Raw genomic sequence first — 17,249 nt, forward strand, 5'->3', positions numbered from 1 at the left:
GTCAGTTGGTTCAGAAACTTAAAAGGCATCATTGTGAACTGTTCATGTTGTCAACTTAACAAGTATATTAAGGTCTTATTTATAAATGAGTAGGTAAGCTTACAAGCCAATTTACAAGCAAGTTGCAAAAACGAGATAACTATAACTGAGGGACCTGCTTGCGTGCTAAATCGGGTCGGACTCTGTGCAACCCTATAGATTACAGCACGCCAGATTATGGGAGTGGGTTGCCATTCCTAGGGATCGAACCTGCGTTTCTTATGTTCCTGCATTAGCAGGCAGATTCTCTACCACTAGTGCCACCAGGGAAGCCTGTAACTAGAGGTCCCACCTTTCACGTCTTTTACCACGTAAGTGTCGGGGATCTCCCCATGATGCAATCTGCCTGCCAGGGGTTGTCCAACAAACATGGACGTGAAGGGGTTAATGCCGGGGTTCGGGGGTGGAACAAGCGGAAGCGAATAGGATTGTGGGAGCTCCTTTGTACGTCGCCCCAGGGCATCTGGGAAATATGCAGTGCTCTTCTCTATTATGACCGATCCTAAGTAAGGGCCACCGGCTAACTGAGTCTGGCCGCTCCGGCGCAGCTTCTCTCCGAGGCTGGAAAGCAGGGGCTGTCAGCCGGCACCAGGAGAGCAGAGGAGGCGGAAGTTTGTAACACTTGTTTTGGGCTGAAGGTGTAGGCACGTCCTGGCCTCCAGTCGCGCTGGAACAGGGGAACCGCAGTGAAAGGGGGTGAGGAGTCGGGGGAACTGACAGCCTGACGGACCCGGCGGCGAGAAGTGATGACAAGGGTGTCGGAAGAGGGTATGTAATTGTGTAGGTGATGAGTGTGTGAATCTTCTTTGTAGTGTTTGGGGAATAGGGGAGGTGGCGAACAGATGAATGGAAGGTAAAATCAGCAGAGTGAAAAAACATTTTGTTGGCGGGGCACCGGCACATGCGAATTGTACCTATATGGGATGATTTTATTGGAGTGATTTTATTGAGCCCCTGGTTTCAGTTTCTACTTTGGACGAGTTGACTCCCTTTTAACAAATTACCAAGCACTTGCGCTGTTTTGGGTACTGCACTGGAAGCTCTGTGTGAGGAAAGGAATTAACCTTTTTCCTCGACCATTACAGCCTGTCAGTTACAGTATGCATTTGGAGACAGGCAGTTACAATACAAGGAGATAAAGTGTTTTGAAAACCTGTCGGGGGCCACAAACGCTCCAGAGGGTGCCATCTGGGATGGTCTTTGATGTGATGATTTGACATATATTTTAAAGATAAAATACACAGGGGGGAACTATGTGCAGTTTTCTCCAAGCACATTCCCTTCCTGGTTAGCTCAGCTATCTGGAGTGTGACTGAGTATCACTTAAGGCCCAAACTCGTTTATACCTGGTGAGAGCATTTATCCATCACAGTGGTACTTCCAGGACCCCTGCTGGAGAGTCAGTCTTACCAGAGAGCAAGACCTCCCTTTACATGTATAGTCTGCAAGCTTTGCTGCTGCTGCTGCCAAGTTGCTTCAGTCGTGTCTGATTCTGTGCGATCCCATAGAGGGAAGCCAACCAGGTTCCCCTATCCCTGGGATTCTCCAGGCAAGAACACTGGAGTGGGTTTCCATTTCCTGCTCTAATGCATGAAAGTGAAAAGTGAAAGGGAAGTCGCTCAGTCGTGTCCAACTCTTAGCGACCCCATGGACTGCATCCTACCAGGCTCCTCCGTCCATGGGATTTTCCAGGCAAGAGTACTGGAGTGGGTTGCCATTGCTTTCTCCGAGCTCTGGGTAGTACTAAAGTGGCAGAACTCAAGGGCTGTCTGGTCTAATCATTTGAAACGCTTCTGTGCCAGCTGTTTGGTTTTCTAGAAAACTCAGTTCACAGCTGGGAATTGTGGATTTACTTGAAATTCTAAGCAATTCTTTTAAAACTTTTGAATCATCATACCTGCTGCTTTGTTTGCCAGAGAAACAGCAGTATAGCAGGCAGTCCAAGTCAGTGGTTCTCAAACTTTCCTGTGCATCAGAATCAGCTGGAGGACTTGCTAGAGCTCAGATTGCTGAATTCCACCAAAGAGTTGCTAATTCAGTGGGTCTGGCATTGGCCCCCAAATTTATGTTTCCTACAAGTTCCCAGGAGATGCTGATACTGCTCATTCTGGGCGTTCTCGGAACACACTTAGAGAAGTACTAGTCTAAACAGAACTGAGATTAGTAACCAGAAAGGACATCTCTAAGGGAGAGTAAGCATATTCCTAAAGGTTAAACAAGTCTGAATTAAGCCATGGTAGATATGAAATAAAACAGATGTGTTTTGGTTGTTCATTTGTATGTTTTAAATGGATGAGCAAAGATGAATCTTCTTGAACTAAACAAAGTAAAATTTGCATCAGTTTTTTTTCACTCATGGGGATCAGAGTTTCTTAAATCATTTAAAAAACACAATAGTTGTTTTCTTTTCAGATCCCTTTCTGAGTTATATTCAAATAGGTAGTTATTTGTGCTCCTCAGATGGCTCTAGTGATAAAGAACTCGCCTGCCAATGCAGGAGACATAAGAGATATGGGTTCAAACACTGGGTCGGGAAGATTCTCTGGATGAGGGCGTGGCAATCCATTCCAGTCTTCTTGCCTGGAGAATCCCATGGACAGAGGAGCCTGGTGGGCTACAGTCCATGGAGTCACAAAGAGGCAGACATTGACTGAAGCTACTTAGCACACGGGCACACACACAGCTAGTTATTTATAGAACTCACACTTGTGTCATCACCAAAAAAAAAATCACGTGTTCTAACTTCTGGTAATTATGTTTGAAGTTAAAAAGTGAAAGGACAGTTGGGACAATCTAATCAACACAGAAATAGTTGTATAAGGAGCCAGAACTGAGATAGTGTGATAAGTAGTTTATTTTTGATTTTTTCACCCTCAATGAAATCCCTCCCTCTTCAGAAGAAATAATCAGTTTATTCACTCTAGAGCACAAAGGGAACCAGAAACCTTACTGTGCCAGAGATTAACATGAAACCTTATTTTATAGATTGACCTAAACAGCCTACTGGAGGGTTGCTGTTGTTGTTAGGCACTAAGTCATGTCCAATTCTTTTGTGACCCCATGGGCTGTAGCCCACCAGGCTCCTCTGTCCATGGGATTCCTCAGGCAAGAATACTGGAGTGGGTTGCCATTTCCTTCTCCAGGGGATCTTCCTCATTAGGGATGGAACGCAGGTCTCCTGCATTGGCAGGTAGATGCTTTACTACTGTGTCACCAGGGAATGGCAGTCCGTAGTTCTGCCTACCCTCCAAACTCTTCCATGGGCCTGAAAAAGATCAGGACACATTTTTCAGAAATGTCACTCATTCTAGACCTGTTAGTGTTGGCTCCCAAATCTCTCCCCAGGCCAGTTATGAAGCAAAACAAAACCTCAAGACCAATCATGAAGACATACATAAAATGCACACAAAAAAGTCCAAATAAACTGGCTTAGGTCTACTGTGAGCTTTTTCAGTGACCAGCAAGATGCTAGGATGACGAGTGACCTGGATGTTTCAGAAGTCTGAAGGTCTTCCAGTACAAGGGAATCAGCAGGACACTGTAAGGGTAGGAAAAAGTTTTCTTCTACTGTCTCAAGGTCCCTGGCTGGGTCTGAAAATTAAGCTGACAAAGACAGATTAACAATAGAGAAGCATACAAATGTATTTAATGTAAGTTTTACATGACATTGGAGCTGTCACAGGCAAATAAAGACCCAGAGAAACTGAGTTCAGTATTTTATGCTGACTTCCCAGGTGGCATGACTTAGTGGCTAAACAAACAACAAAATTTTATGCTAGGTTTGACAAAGAGTGGGAAATCATGGGGAAATAAGACAAATTAAGGAGTACAAGGGAAGTATAGTAAACTGGGGGAGACTTAGCAAGTCCTGTTTGTTAGGATTTTCTCTGCATCCTTTTGTATTTGGAGAGAAAAATTATCCTCTCCTCTGGATATAAGGAGGGAACCTCTCACATGAGGATTTTATGACTTGTTTCAGGAGAGAAGAGGGGCAAAGAGGTCAAGTGACCTTGTTTCTACTATTTACTCAAACTCCTTCAGCTTTAAAATATTCAGTATGCCATGGCACCATATTTTGGGGTAGCATGTTCTGAACCCTATCAGTAATCACACACATGACTCTTGAATATCAAATAAATTTCACATATGGTTGATGAGTTGTACACTGATTCCTCCCCTCCTCACCAGTCCTCATCTCTGCCTAATTTGCACTTAGTCTTATAGACAGTATAGTTTTCAATGGAATGTGAGGGGATAAAAAGAAATAAAAGAAACCTGTGTTAGTTTGAACTATGCATCACTGTGTCCTAAGTGATTCCTAAGTAGGAATGATTGAATTTTGTTGCTCAAGCACTCAGTAGCTTATGGATCCTGAGAGCAGACCGATGGATGCTAAAGGGAATTTGCGGCCAGGTGTGTCAGAGCAGCTGAATTCAGATTCAGACAAGATTTCTTCTAATCCAGACTTCCTGCTTGTTACGGCTGATTCCCTAAACAACTTTATTTTTTATTTTTGGCTGCGTTGGTTCTTCGTTGTGACACGTGGGCTTCTCTAGTTGCAGCAGGCAGGCTTAGTTGCCTTATGGCATGTGGGATCTTAGTTCCCCGACCAAGGATAAAACCCATGTCCCCTGCATTGGAAGGCAGATTCTTAACCACTGGACTGCCAGGAAGTCCCTAACTTTAAATCAGTATGTGTCTCTAACCTGAAGTGGAGTGAGGTTTTCAATCTGGCACTTAACCACAAGGTATGGATGTCATTGTTTTCTTTGGAATGTTTTTTCTGAGGATGAGAATTCTTACATCAAATGAATGAGAACTATAAAGGAGAGGGGAGATGGGTAGTTATCATAGTTAATGTCATGTTGTTTCTTTGAAAAATAAGATTAGAAAAAAAAACAGGAGGAAGAGACACAAATATATTCTAGAATCTGGAATCTGCAACTGATGAGCCAGTTGCTAGGTGTATAACTTACTGCTTTTCCCACAGTAGAGGCCTAAACAACCATGTGCCTGCAGCCAGGTTGCCCTTAGATCCTGTGACCTGTTGGAGACAGGAGAGTTATTGCTACTACGTATCATGATGACTTTTCTGTACTTGGTAATATGATGAAGAAACCCTGATAACCTACTCATATATATATATGTATATATACACATACATATACACATACACACGCACACATAAATATATGTAGTATCTATGGGAGCATTTTAATAGCTTTCAGAGATCCAAAGAACTCATATAATTGTCTTCCAAAACTGCATGTAAAAGTCTTACTGAAAGCTGGAGATCAGAAGATCAGAAATGGCCTTGCCAGAAATGTGTTTTCTAATTTCAAGGTTCTTAGAGGAGTCACCCGGAGAAGGCAATGACAACCCACTCCAGTACTCTTGCCTGGAAAATCCCATGGACAGAGGGGCCTGATAGGCTGCAGTCCATGGGGTCACTAGGAGTCAGACACGACTGAGCGACTTCACTTTCAATTTTCACTTTCATGCATTGAATAAGGAAATGGCAACCCACTCCAGTGTTCTTGCCTGGAGAATCCCAGGGATGGGGGAGCCTGGTGGGCTGCCGTCTATGGGGTCGCACAGAGTCTGACACGACTGAAGCGACTTAGCAGCAGCAGCAGCAGAGGAGTCACCAGTGCGCTGCAGCTGAAGACCACCAGGAACATACCTGTGGTTGAGCAAGTCGGTTGCTTACTTAGTGAGTCAAGGCAGAATGCACACCATGGGGAGCTGGTGGAATATCTCAGAGGGTGTTAGAAAGGACTTATCATAGGATTTGGACTTGGATTAGGTGATTTGGGGCAGAATTTAAAGAAGTGAGGCTTCATTCTGAATTGCATTGTTAGGAAGCAACAGACTATACATAGGGATAATTCCATGATTGGGTATCTTGATTAATCTTATCTAGCAGCAGCAGCAGCAGCAGCAGGAGAATAGACTAGAAAGAGGCTAATTGGTAAAGTAGCAGCTATTAGCCAGGATAGGAGGGTGTTTTGGCCATTTTGTGGTTTGATCAAAGTTGGCATTTTGTCTCTTTTCAGACATGGATGCAGTAGTCTTGATTTTGTCACAGAGTGGCCTTGTTTGATGTTTATGGTCTGTGAAATTGGTTATATTACACTCATCAGGAGAACACCAAGACCTAGCTGAGGGCCAGGACAGCTCCCATATGTCAGTGGCTGCTTTTCTCCTCAGAGTTAGTGCCTAGTCCAGCAGCCTATAGGAGACCAAATTTCCTCTCTGCCAGGAGCTGTATATAGCAGAGAAATGGTTAGATGTATTGAATAGGAAAGATTGAGGGCTGGGTGTAGATGAAAGCATCTAGTTACCCTCTATCAGAACTTAGGGGCCTCAGTGAGAAATAACAGTCTTCTAAGGTGTTTTGCTAAAAAAAAAGAAAAATCATCGGAGTATACTTCAGCAAGATAAATGGATGAGAGGGAAAACATTGTCTTTTTCGGAGATGGCCAGAACAGTATGTCTCATCCCATGCTTTCTTCTATAATGTGACCTTGCCACTCTTCCATTGAGAAGTAGGTTTAACGTCCCCTCTGCTTTAAATCTGGACAGACTTCTATTGTCTAAATCAACATAATAGGAAGAAATGAGACTCTGTGACTTCTGAGGCCATAAGAGGCAGCATGGCTTGTGACTTATCTTCAGGGACATTGATCTTTAGAGTCCTAAGCTGCCATGTAAGAAGTTTGACTTCCTTGAGGCTGCCTTGTTTTAAGGAAGCCTAAGCCTATGGTGAGGCTACCTACAGGTCCTCTGGTCAGCAGCCTCAGCTGACGTCTCAGCTAATAGCAAACATCAACCAGAAGACCAGAGAACGAAGACACCTCTAGATGATTAGAGTCCCCAAGCTGTTGTGTCTTCCCAGCTGAGACTCAATACCTCATGGAGTAGAAGCAAGACATCCCTGCCATATCCTGAGTTCCCAAACAGAATCTGAGAGCAAATTAAAATGGTCATTTTGCACCACTGAATTTTGGATTGGTTTATCACAAAGCAACAATAACCCAAACATGGGTAGAAATGTTGGTTAACACCCAAGGAATGGAGTGAAAGGAACAAGGAAGGCAAGTAATTGTAAGAGGGAAAACAGGCTAGTGACAAAACATTTTGCTTTGCATTTGCTGCTGCTACTGCTGGGCTCTTTGATTCCAGAGACCCCAGAGTGGACAGAAAGATGGAGGAGTTTCATTCTAAATGAAACTTCTGTAGACAATAGCATCTTCTTTTAAAATAAGATCTGGAATTATTTAGTTATTTCTTTAATTGAACATCTTGATTAAAACAAACAGAAGTATGTGGAGTTTTTTTTTCCCCCTAAGGAAACAAGTAACATTGATTACCAGTGCTTTTTAACCATGGGGCTTCCCTGGTGGCTCAGTCCCTAAAGAATCTGCCTGCAATGCAGAAGATGTGGATTCAATCCATGAGTTTGGAAGATCCCCTGGAGAAGGAAGTGGCAACCCACTCCAGTATATTTCCTGGGAAATCCCATGGACAGAGGAGCCTGGCGGGCTTCAGTCCATGGGGTCACACAGAGTCAGACACGACTGAGCAACTAAACCACCACCACTTAGTAACCAGAGGATGAGAGATGCTGGTCTCCTCTGTATCACTGCATGGGGCTGAAGGAAACCACAGTGTTATTTCCAATGACATGTATAGATGTTTTGTTCTTTTAATCTGACAGAATGTGGTTCACTTTTAAAGCTTCTGTATTTGTCTATATGTTATACCCACTGCGTAAGTCATTTAATCTGTAAGTTAGAAGTCCTAGTATTTTTTGAAATTGTGTAATTGGTGAGCGCTCAATGATATTGGTTGTAAATGTTGAGTAAAACCATCAACTGACCTCGTGGTTATGGGTCAAGAGCAGAATGTCTCAATCTCTTGGTTCCTTGTAAAAATGCATGTGAATTTGGTGTTTGACTCTTTCAGTGTGTTCCAGCCACGCTGAACGCCCTTATTGGAACCTTGATCATCCATTTACTACTATTTGTTCTGCTTACTCCCTCTGTACATTCTTCCTTGAAAACTATCCCTATCTGTTCACACATACCCCAATCTTTTGTAATGCTAAAGGCCCAAGTCAGACAGTACCACTTGTTTGGAAACCTAGATCTCGTGTTCTCTTGGTCACCTTTCCCTGTTTTACTTTTCTGTCACCTTCAGTTTTGCATTGTAGTTATCTGGAACTGTTTCTGACCTTCCTACTAGTCTGTGAGCCCCTGGAAAACAGAATCTATATTAGATTGATTTAGGAGTTCCCCACAACTGCAGGATGGATGTTTTGTTCATCTTTAGGGACTGCAGAGAGGACACCTGAGCCTGGACATGCTAATGAAGATCATACATCTAATTTGTAGCAGAGCTAGGGCCAGAACCCAGGTTTCCTAATTTACAACTTGATGTTCTCTACTAGATGAAGAAGGAAAAGGGGGTAGAGGAAAAGAGGGACGAAGTAGTATGCTTCATGAGCACAAACCTTTGTATCTGTTTAATTCAGTGCTGCATCCCCACTGCGTAGAACAGTGCCTGGCACATAGTGCACACTCAAAAAATATTTACTGAAATAACTAGTGATTGGGGTAAATAGGCATTCAGGTACAGGGATGATGTACAATGACCTTAGGGGGCATAGGTATTGTTTACTTATCACAAGTTCTTATCTCATGTGTTGTCCTGATGCAGGAAAGAATAAACAGAAAGCCCCCCCCCAAAAAAATCCAGCTTTTCCTGCACTGGTATTTTCCCACTGCTCTCTTGTACCACTTATCTTTCCCTGGTAGCAATTCTAAGGACTGTCAGACAGCTCCCACTGAGCTCTTTCATCAGTGTTCTGATAAAAGAAAAATATGATGTACCGAACACAAAATGTCTTCATTTTATGTAAAAACCTTCTTGGGAAAGTTAGTATTTCTTTAAAAGATAAAAAAGGCTTAGCTCATTACTAATGGCTGCCTTTTATTGGCCTTGCTGGGAACATCCCATTGGGACAATGTGGCTGGAATCTAGAGTTGCCAAGAGGGCCTGCTCTCTCAGTAGAGATGACCCCAGGTAATGGAGGCCATAGGTATGGCTGAAAGACAAGAAAGAGAATGGATAAAACCACATACCTTTTAGTCCCCTGTACTCGCTGGCCTGTGGTCATCATCCTGGTAACTCCTACCTCAAATCTCACTAAAGAAAATCACCTGCTGTCCCCTCTCAATCTGATTTCTTCCTCCTTGTCTTTGCTTATTGTGTTCTGAAAAAGGTATCTTTTCCTTAGCTCTATTCCAATCTTTCTTCTTCTTAATTCTTACCCCCAGGGTGAAAGTGATTTTGTACAAATTTATATAGGAAAATCATCTCCTTCTCTGTGATACCTGAAAGTACAGTTTCTAAGATTTAAAATCTAAGGCAGGGATTTCCCTGGTGGTCCAGTGGCTAAGACTCCATGCTCCCAATGCAGAGGGCCTGGGTTTGATCCCTGGTCAGGAAACTATTAATAGATACCACATGCCACAACCAAGAGTTCACATGCCACAACTAAAGATCCTGTGTGCCACAGCTAAGACCCAGCGCAGCCAAATAAATGAATTAATTAAAATAAAATTTTAAAGTGACTAAAATCCAGGGTGAAGGGAGTGGGACTAGGAAACACACTTTGGCCTCAGTCTAGTCCAAAGCCACATGGTTTATAAGAACCCTTGATCTGAAGAGTTAAGGGTGCTCGCTCAGATGAATAGCACAGCCTCTGGGGGAAGACTGCCTGTTTTGCAGTTTGGGCTCCATGCTCTGTAGGCTTTGGTGACTTTGGGCAAGTTATTCAACCTATCTGTGCTGTAGTTTTCTTATCTGTTAGATAGAGATGTGTTAGGGGGATTTGCAGAGTTAATATAGGTGAAGCACTTAGGATGGTGCCTGGCAAACAGTAAGTGCTATTTATTTATTTTTAAATATTAGAGTATAGTTGATTTGCAGTGTTGTGTTGGTTTTGGGTGTACAGCAAAGTGATTCAGTTATACATATACATATATCCACTCTTTTCAGATTATTTTCCCATATAGCTTACTACAGAATATTGAGTAGGGTTCCCTGTGCTATACAGGAGGTCCTTGTTGATTATCTGTTTTATATATAGCAGTGTGTATATGTTAATGTCAAACTCCTGATTTATCCCTCCCCCACCTTTCTCCTTTGGTTACCATAAGTATGTTTTTGAAGTCTGTGAATCAGTTTTGTTTTGAGTTGTTTGTTTGTTTTGTTTTGGCCACACTGCGTGGCATGCAGGACCTTAGTTCCCTGATTCAGGATAAAACCTGTGCCCCCTGCAGTGGAAGCACAGAGTCCTCACCACTAGACCACCAGGGAATTCCCCTGTTTCTGTTCTGAAATAAGTTCATTTGTATCATTTTTTTTAGATTCCACCTATTAGTGATATCATATGGTATTTGTCTTTCTCTTTCTGATGTATTTCCCTTAGTATGATAATCTATAGATTCATCCATGTTTAAACAGTAAGTACTGTTTAAATGTTAGGTGTTATATCTGTCATTATTATTATTATTATTATTAAAGTTATTAAAACAGACTTTTGTGTGTATGTGCCATCAGGAGCTTAAGGGAAGATGTAAGTGGCACCCCACATGTAATAAATAAGTGTTGAAAGTGAAAGTGTTGTGTAGCTCAGTTGTGTCCAACTCTTTGTGACCCCATGGACTGTAGCCCACAGGCTTCTCTGTCCATGGGATTTTCCAGGCAAGAATACTGGAGTGTGCTGCCATTTCCTTCTCCAGGAGATCTTCCCCACTCAGGGTTTGAACCCAGGTCTCCTGCATTGCAGGCAGATAGGTATTAAAGAAGCCAAAAATGCTGAACAGACCTAAAGAATTAAGAAATTCTAAGGGTGTTTTCAGGAGTTTTAATCTTTCACTAAAAACAAATCTCAGTTACAAGCCATTGCTTGTAATTTTGGAGTTATTCAAGACACAGTTGCCTAATCTAAGATTAGGAAGATTGATACCTGTGTTTTCCTCTAGTTGTATAATTTAATCTCTTACATTTAGGCCTTTGATCAATTTGGAGTTACTTTTTACATACAACATGAAGTGGGAGTCCAACTTCATTCTTTTACATGTTAATATCTAGTTGTTCCAGCTGTTGAAAAGGCTATTCTTTCTTGAGTGGTCTTGGCACCCTTTGTTGAAAATCAATCGCTGTGAAAGTCTGAGTTTATTTCTGGACTGTCAGTTCTATTTCTCTGATCTCTCTGTTCTATTTCTCTGATCTCTCTGTTTAACCTCCCCCAGTACCAGTCTTAATTACTATAGCTTTGGGGTATTTTTTGAAATCATGAACTGTGAGTCATCTTCTTTTTATTTTTCCAAGATTGCTTTGGTTGTTCTGGACCCTTTGAATTTTCATGTGATTTTAGGATCATCTCATCTGTTTCAGCAAGACAGCTAGAATTTTGATAGGGATTGCAGTGAATCTGTAGAAAAATTTATGGAGTATTGCCATATTAACAATATTAAGTCTTCTGATCAATGGGCACAGGATTCTTTATATTTGGGGTCACAAAGAGTCAGGCATGACTGAGCGACTTTCCCTTTCATACTTTCATACATATACAAGTCTTGCACATCTTTTGTTAAGTTGAAAGTGAAAGTCAGTCATGTCCAACTCTTTGTGACCCCATGGATGTTACAGTCCATGGACCAGCTGAGCCACCAGGGAAGCTCAAAAATAGTGAAGTGGGTAGTCTATCCCTTCTCCAGCAGGTCTTCATGACCCAGGAATCAAATTGGAGTCTCCTGCATTGCAGGCAGATTCTTTACCAGCTGAACTACCAGGGAAGCCCCTTTGTTAAATTAGTTCCTAAGTAATTTTTATGCTATTATAAATGGAATTATTTCATTAATTTCCTGTTTGGAGTGTTCATTGCTAGTACAGTTGATTTTTGTATGTTGACCTGAAACCTTGCTGATTTTATTAGTTATAATTGTATTTTTATGATTCCTTTGGATTTTATGTGTAAAATATCATGCCACCTATAAATACTTCTTTTCCAACATAGATGTTTTATATATCTTTTTCTCTTTTCATTGCCCTGGCTAGAACCCCCAACACAATGTGAAATACAAGTGGCAAGAATGGAAATCCGTGTCTTGTTTCTGGTTTTATGATGTGTCTAGGTGTGATTTTCTTTGAGTTTATCTTGGAATTTGTTGAGCTTCACAGATGTATAGATTCATGTTTTTCATCAATTTTGGAGAATATCAGGCATGTTTTCTTCAAATATACTTTCTGTCCCTTTCTCTTTCTCTCCTTCTGGGACTCATTATGTGTATGTTGGTATGCTCATAGGTCTCTGAAGCTCTGTGAATTTTTCTTCATTCTTTTTTCTTTCTGTTCCTCATTCTAGTCAATCTCAATTGACCTGTCTTCAATTTTGATGATTCTTTTTTCTGCCAGCTCAAATCTGCCGTTAAACTCCTCCAATAAATATTTATTATATATTTCAACTCCAGAATTTCTGTTTGGGTCTTTTAAAAATAATTTGTCTCTTTATTGGTATGACATAAATCAAATCCCTTATGATTATACAGTGGAAGTGACAAATAGATTTAAGGGACTAAATCTGATAGACAGAGTGCCTGGTGAATTATGGACGGAGGTTCATGACATTGTACAGGAGACAGGGATCAAGACCATCCCCAAGAAAAAGAAATGCAAAAAAGCAAAATGGCTGTCTGGGGAGGCCTTACAAATAGCTGTGAAAAGAAGAGAAGTGAAAAGCAAAGGAGAAAAGGAAAGATAGACCCATTTGAGTGCAGAGTTCCAAAGAACAGCAAGGAGAGATAAGAAAGCCTTCCTCAGTGATCAGTGCAAAGAAAGAGAGGAAGACAATAGAATGGGAAAGACTAGAGATCTCTTCAAGAAAGTTAGAGATACCAAGGGAACATTTCATGCAAAGATGGGCTCAATAAAAGACAGAAATGGTATGGACCTAACAGAAGCAGAAGATATTAAGAAGAGGTGGCAAGAATACACAGAAAAACTGTACAAAAAAGATCTTCATGACCCAGATAATCACAATGGTGATCACTCACCTAGAGCAAGACATCCTGGAATGTGAAGTCAAGTGGGCCTTAGGAAGCATCACTAGAACAAAGCTAGTGGAGGTGATGGAATTCCAATTGAGCTATTTCAAATCCTAAAAGATAATGCTGTAAAAGTGCTGCTCTCAATATGCCAGCAAATTGGGAAAATTCAGCAGTGGCCACAGAACTGGAAAAGGTCAGTTTTCATTCCAAACCCAAAGAAAGGGAATGCCAAAGAATGATGAAACTACCACACAATTGCACTCATCTCACACACTAGTAAAGTAGTGCTCAAAATTCTCCAATCCAGGCTTCAGCAATACGTGAACTGTGAACTTCCAGATGTTCAAGCTGGTTTTAGAATAGGCAGAGGAACCGGAGATCAAATTGCCGACATCCACTGGATCATCGAAAAAGCAAGAGAGTTGTCAGAAAAACATCTATTTCTTTTTCTTTTTTTTTTTTTGCTTTACATTTTTTTTCTAATTTTATTTTATTTTTAAACTTTACATAATTGTATTAGTTTTGCCAAATATCAAAGTGAATCCGCCACAGGTATACATGTGTTCCCCATCCCGAACCCTCCTCCCTCCTCCCTCCCCATACCATCCCTCTGGGCCGTCCCAGTGCACCAGCCCCAAGCATCCAGCATCGTGCATCGAACCTGGACTGGCAACTCGTTTCCTACATGATATTTTACATGTTTCATTGCCATTCTCCCAAATCTTCCCACCCTCTCCCTCTCCCACAGAGTCCAAAAGACTGTTCTATACATCAGTGTCTCTTTTGCTGTCTCGTACACCGGGTTATTGTTACCATCTTTCTAAATTCCATATATGCGTTAGTATACTGTATTTATGTTTTTTCCTTCTGGCTTACTTCACTCTGTATAGTAGGCTCCAGTTTCATCCACCTCATTAGAACTGATTCAAATGTATTCTTTTTAATGGCTGAGTAATACTCCATTGTGTATATGTACCACAGCTTTCTTATCCATTCATCTGCTGATGGACATCTAGGTTGCTTCCATGTCTTGGCTATTATAAACAGTGCTTCGATGAACATTGGGGTACACGTGTCTCTTTCCCTTCTGGTTTCCTCAGTGTGTATGCCCAGCAGTGGGGTTGCTGGATCATAAGGCAGTTCTATTTCCAGTTTTTTAAGGAATCTCCACACTGTTCTCCATAGTGGCTGTACTAGTTTGCATTCCCACCAACAGTGTAAGAGGGTTCCCTTTTCTCCACACCCTCTCCAGCATTTATTATTTGTAGACTTTTGGATCGCAGCCATTCTGACCGGTGTGAAATGGTACCTCATAGTGGTTTTGATTTGCATTTCTCTGATAATGAGTGATGTTGAGCATCTTTTCATGTGTTTGTTAGCCATCTGTATGTCTTCTTTGGAGAAATGTCTATTTAGTTCTTTGGCCCATTTTTGCTTTATTAACTATGCCAAAGCCTTTGACTGTGTGGATCACAATAAACTGTGGAAAATTCTGAAAGAGATGGGAATACCAGACCACCTGACCTGCCTCTTGAGAAATCTGTATGCAGGTCAGGGAGCAACAGTTAGAACTGGACATGGAACAACAGACTGGTTCCAAAGAGGAAAAGGAGTACGTCATGGCTCTGTATTGTCACCCTGCTTATTTAACTTATATGCAGAGTACATCATGAGAAACGCTGGGCTGGATGAAGCACAAGCTGGAATCAAGATTGCCAGGAGAAATATCAGTAACCTCAGATATGCAGATGACACTATATTTATGGCAGAAAGTGAAGAAGAACTAAAGAGCCTCTTGATGAAGGTGAAAGAGGAAAGTGAAAAAGTTGGCTTAAAGCTCAACATTCAGAAAACTAAGATCATGGCATCTGGTCCCATTACTTCATGGCAAATAGATGGAGAAACTGTAAACAGTGGCTGACTTTATTTTCTTGGGCTCCAAAATCACTGCAGATGGTGACTGCAGCCATGAAATTAAAAGATGCTTGCTCCTTGGAAGAAAAGCTATGGTCAACCTAGACAGCATATTAAAAATCAGAGACATTACTTTGCCAACAAAGGTCTGTCTAGTCAAAGCTATGGTTTTTTCAGCAGTCATATATGGATGTGAGTTGGACTATAAAGAAAGCTAAGCACTGAAGAATTGATGCTTTTGAACTGTGGTGTTGGAGAAGACTCTTGAGAGTCCCTTGGACTGCAGAGAAATCCAACCAGTTTATCCCAAAGGAAATCAGTCCTGAGTATTCATTGGAATGACTGATGCTGAAGCTGAAACTCCAGTACTTTGGCCATCTGATGCGAAGAACTGATTCATTTGAAAAGACCTTGATGCTGGGAAAGATTGAAGGCAGGAGGAGAAGGGGATGGACAGAGGATGAGATGGTTGGATGGTATCATTGAGTCGATGGACAGGAGTTTGAGTAAGCTCCAGGAGTTGGTGATGGACAAGGAAGCCTGGTGTGCTTGGAGTCACAAAGAGTCGGACACGACTGAGCAACTGAACTGAACTGAATTCTGTAAATTCTGTTTTTCCTGTTGTGTGTTGCCACTGAAGTCTTGCCCAGATACATCACTAAGCTTGTAGCTTAGCTGTCAGCTAAAAATTGGTGGGAGTTTTTCTATAGTGTCTTGAACCAATAAACCTCCCACTTACTACAGACCAGCTCTGTGTGTATTGTGGTACACTCTCAGTGCTCTGGTAAAGTGAAAGTGAAAGTGTTAATTACTCAGTCATGTCTGACTCTTTGGGACCCTGTGGACTATAGTCCACTAGGCTCCTCTGTCCATGGGACTCTCTAGGCAAGAGTACTGGAGTGGGTTGCTATTCCCTTCTCCAAGGGATTATCCCAACCCAGGGATTAAACACAGGTATCCTTTGCATGCAGATTTTTTACCATCTGAGCCGCCAGGGAATCCCCCCAGTGCTCTGGTAAGCAGTTCACAATTCTGTCTTAGCTTTCACTTCATGTTTTCACAGACTCGAGGTTAGCCAGAGGTGAGAAATGGGAGCCTTCTATGTCTTTCTTGGGCAGGTACACAGCCCTTGACATGTGTGACTTTTAGATCCTTAGGAATGTATTGTGGCTTTTCAAAGACATCTGTGGATATCTGATTCCCCAAATCTTAAGTTTTTTAATCAGTCTCTTATTTTCCCACCAGGTGGTGCTAGTGAAAAGAACACGCCTGCTAACGCAGGAGGCATAAGAGACGTGGGTTCAATCCCTGGGTCAGGAAGATTCCCTGGAGGAGGGCATGGCAGCCCACTCCAGTGTTCTTGCCTGGATAATCCCCTGGACAGAGGAGTATGGTCCATAGTGTTGCAAAGAGTCAGACACAACTGAAGTGACTTAGCACATTTATCTCAACAGGTATCATGGTTTAGGCAGCTGTGATGTTAAACAATTGCCACTGAAACTTTTCGGCAAATGCCCCCATAGATGCGGCTTTTCCCACTATCTCATGTCCTGCTGAGTCATGTTAAATAACTGCTAGCCATGGGAAGGAGGCTTTTTCATTGGGAGCTGAAAGATCTAATAGTGATAGTGCTCTGAGGATGAGAGTTTTTCAGGCTGTTTTGAAACAGTAAAGCATCTGCCTGCAATGCAGGAGACCTGGCTTCGATCCCTGGGTCGGGAAGATCCCCTGGAGAAGGAAATGGCAAACCACTCCAGTATTCTTGCCTGGAAAATCCCATGGATGGAGGAGCCTGTTAGGTTACAGTCCTTGGGTTCACAAAGAGTCTGACATGACTAAGCGACTTCAGTTCACTCACTCTGCCCCCACCAATGACTGTTAGGCTACTGGCTTTCATGGCCTTTTACCATGGGTGTGAGACTGCTGATTTTCAAGACTACCACTGGTCAAGAGAGAGGGGGATTGAAATAGGGCAAGTTAAAAGGCCTCAAAGATCAGCGTTCTTAACAAGACTCAGTAGTTTTCTTGAATAAATGCTCCTCAGATTGGTGTCTGCATACTTTTGAATCACTTCCAGAGTTCCAAAAACATTGATTTTAACAGTTTTTGCAAGTGTTCTCATTGCTGTTTTGCAAAAGTGGATTTCCAGAGGTTCCTACCAAGCCATTCTGAAAG

General features: G+C 42.0%; 1 protein-coding gene across 3 annotated transcripts in view; it reads left to right on the top strand.

Moving 5' to 3' along the window:
• The first annotated feature begins 492 nt into the window (after positions 1-492).
• SLC25A53 (solute carrier family 25 member 53) overlaps positions 493-17,249 on the top strand; it is a 58,976-nt gene continuing 42,219 nt past the window's right edge. For all 3 annotated transcript variants that reach the window (XR_011463157.1, XR_011463156.1, XM_070365423.1), the window contains exon 1: positions 493-807. The gene's annotated coding sequence lies outside the window, so the exon portion shown is untranslated. The remainder of the gene's footprint in view (positions 808-17,249) is intronic.

Source organism: Bos mutus, chromosome X (genome assembly GCF_027580195.1).
Source record: "Bos mutus isolate GX-2022 chromosome X, NWIPB_WYAK_1.1, whole genome shotgun sequence".
Taxonomy (NCBI): Eukaryota; Metazoa; Chordata; class Mammalia; order Artiodactyla; family Bovidae; genus Bos; species Bos mutus.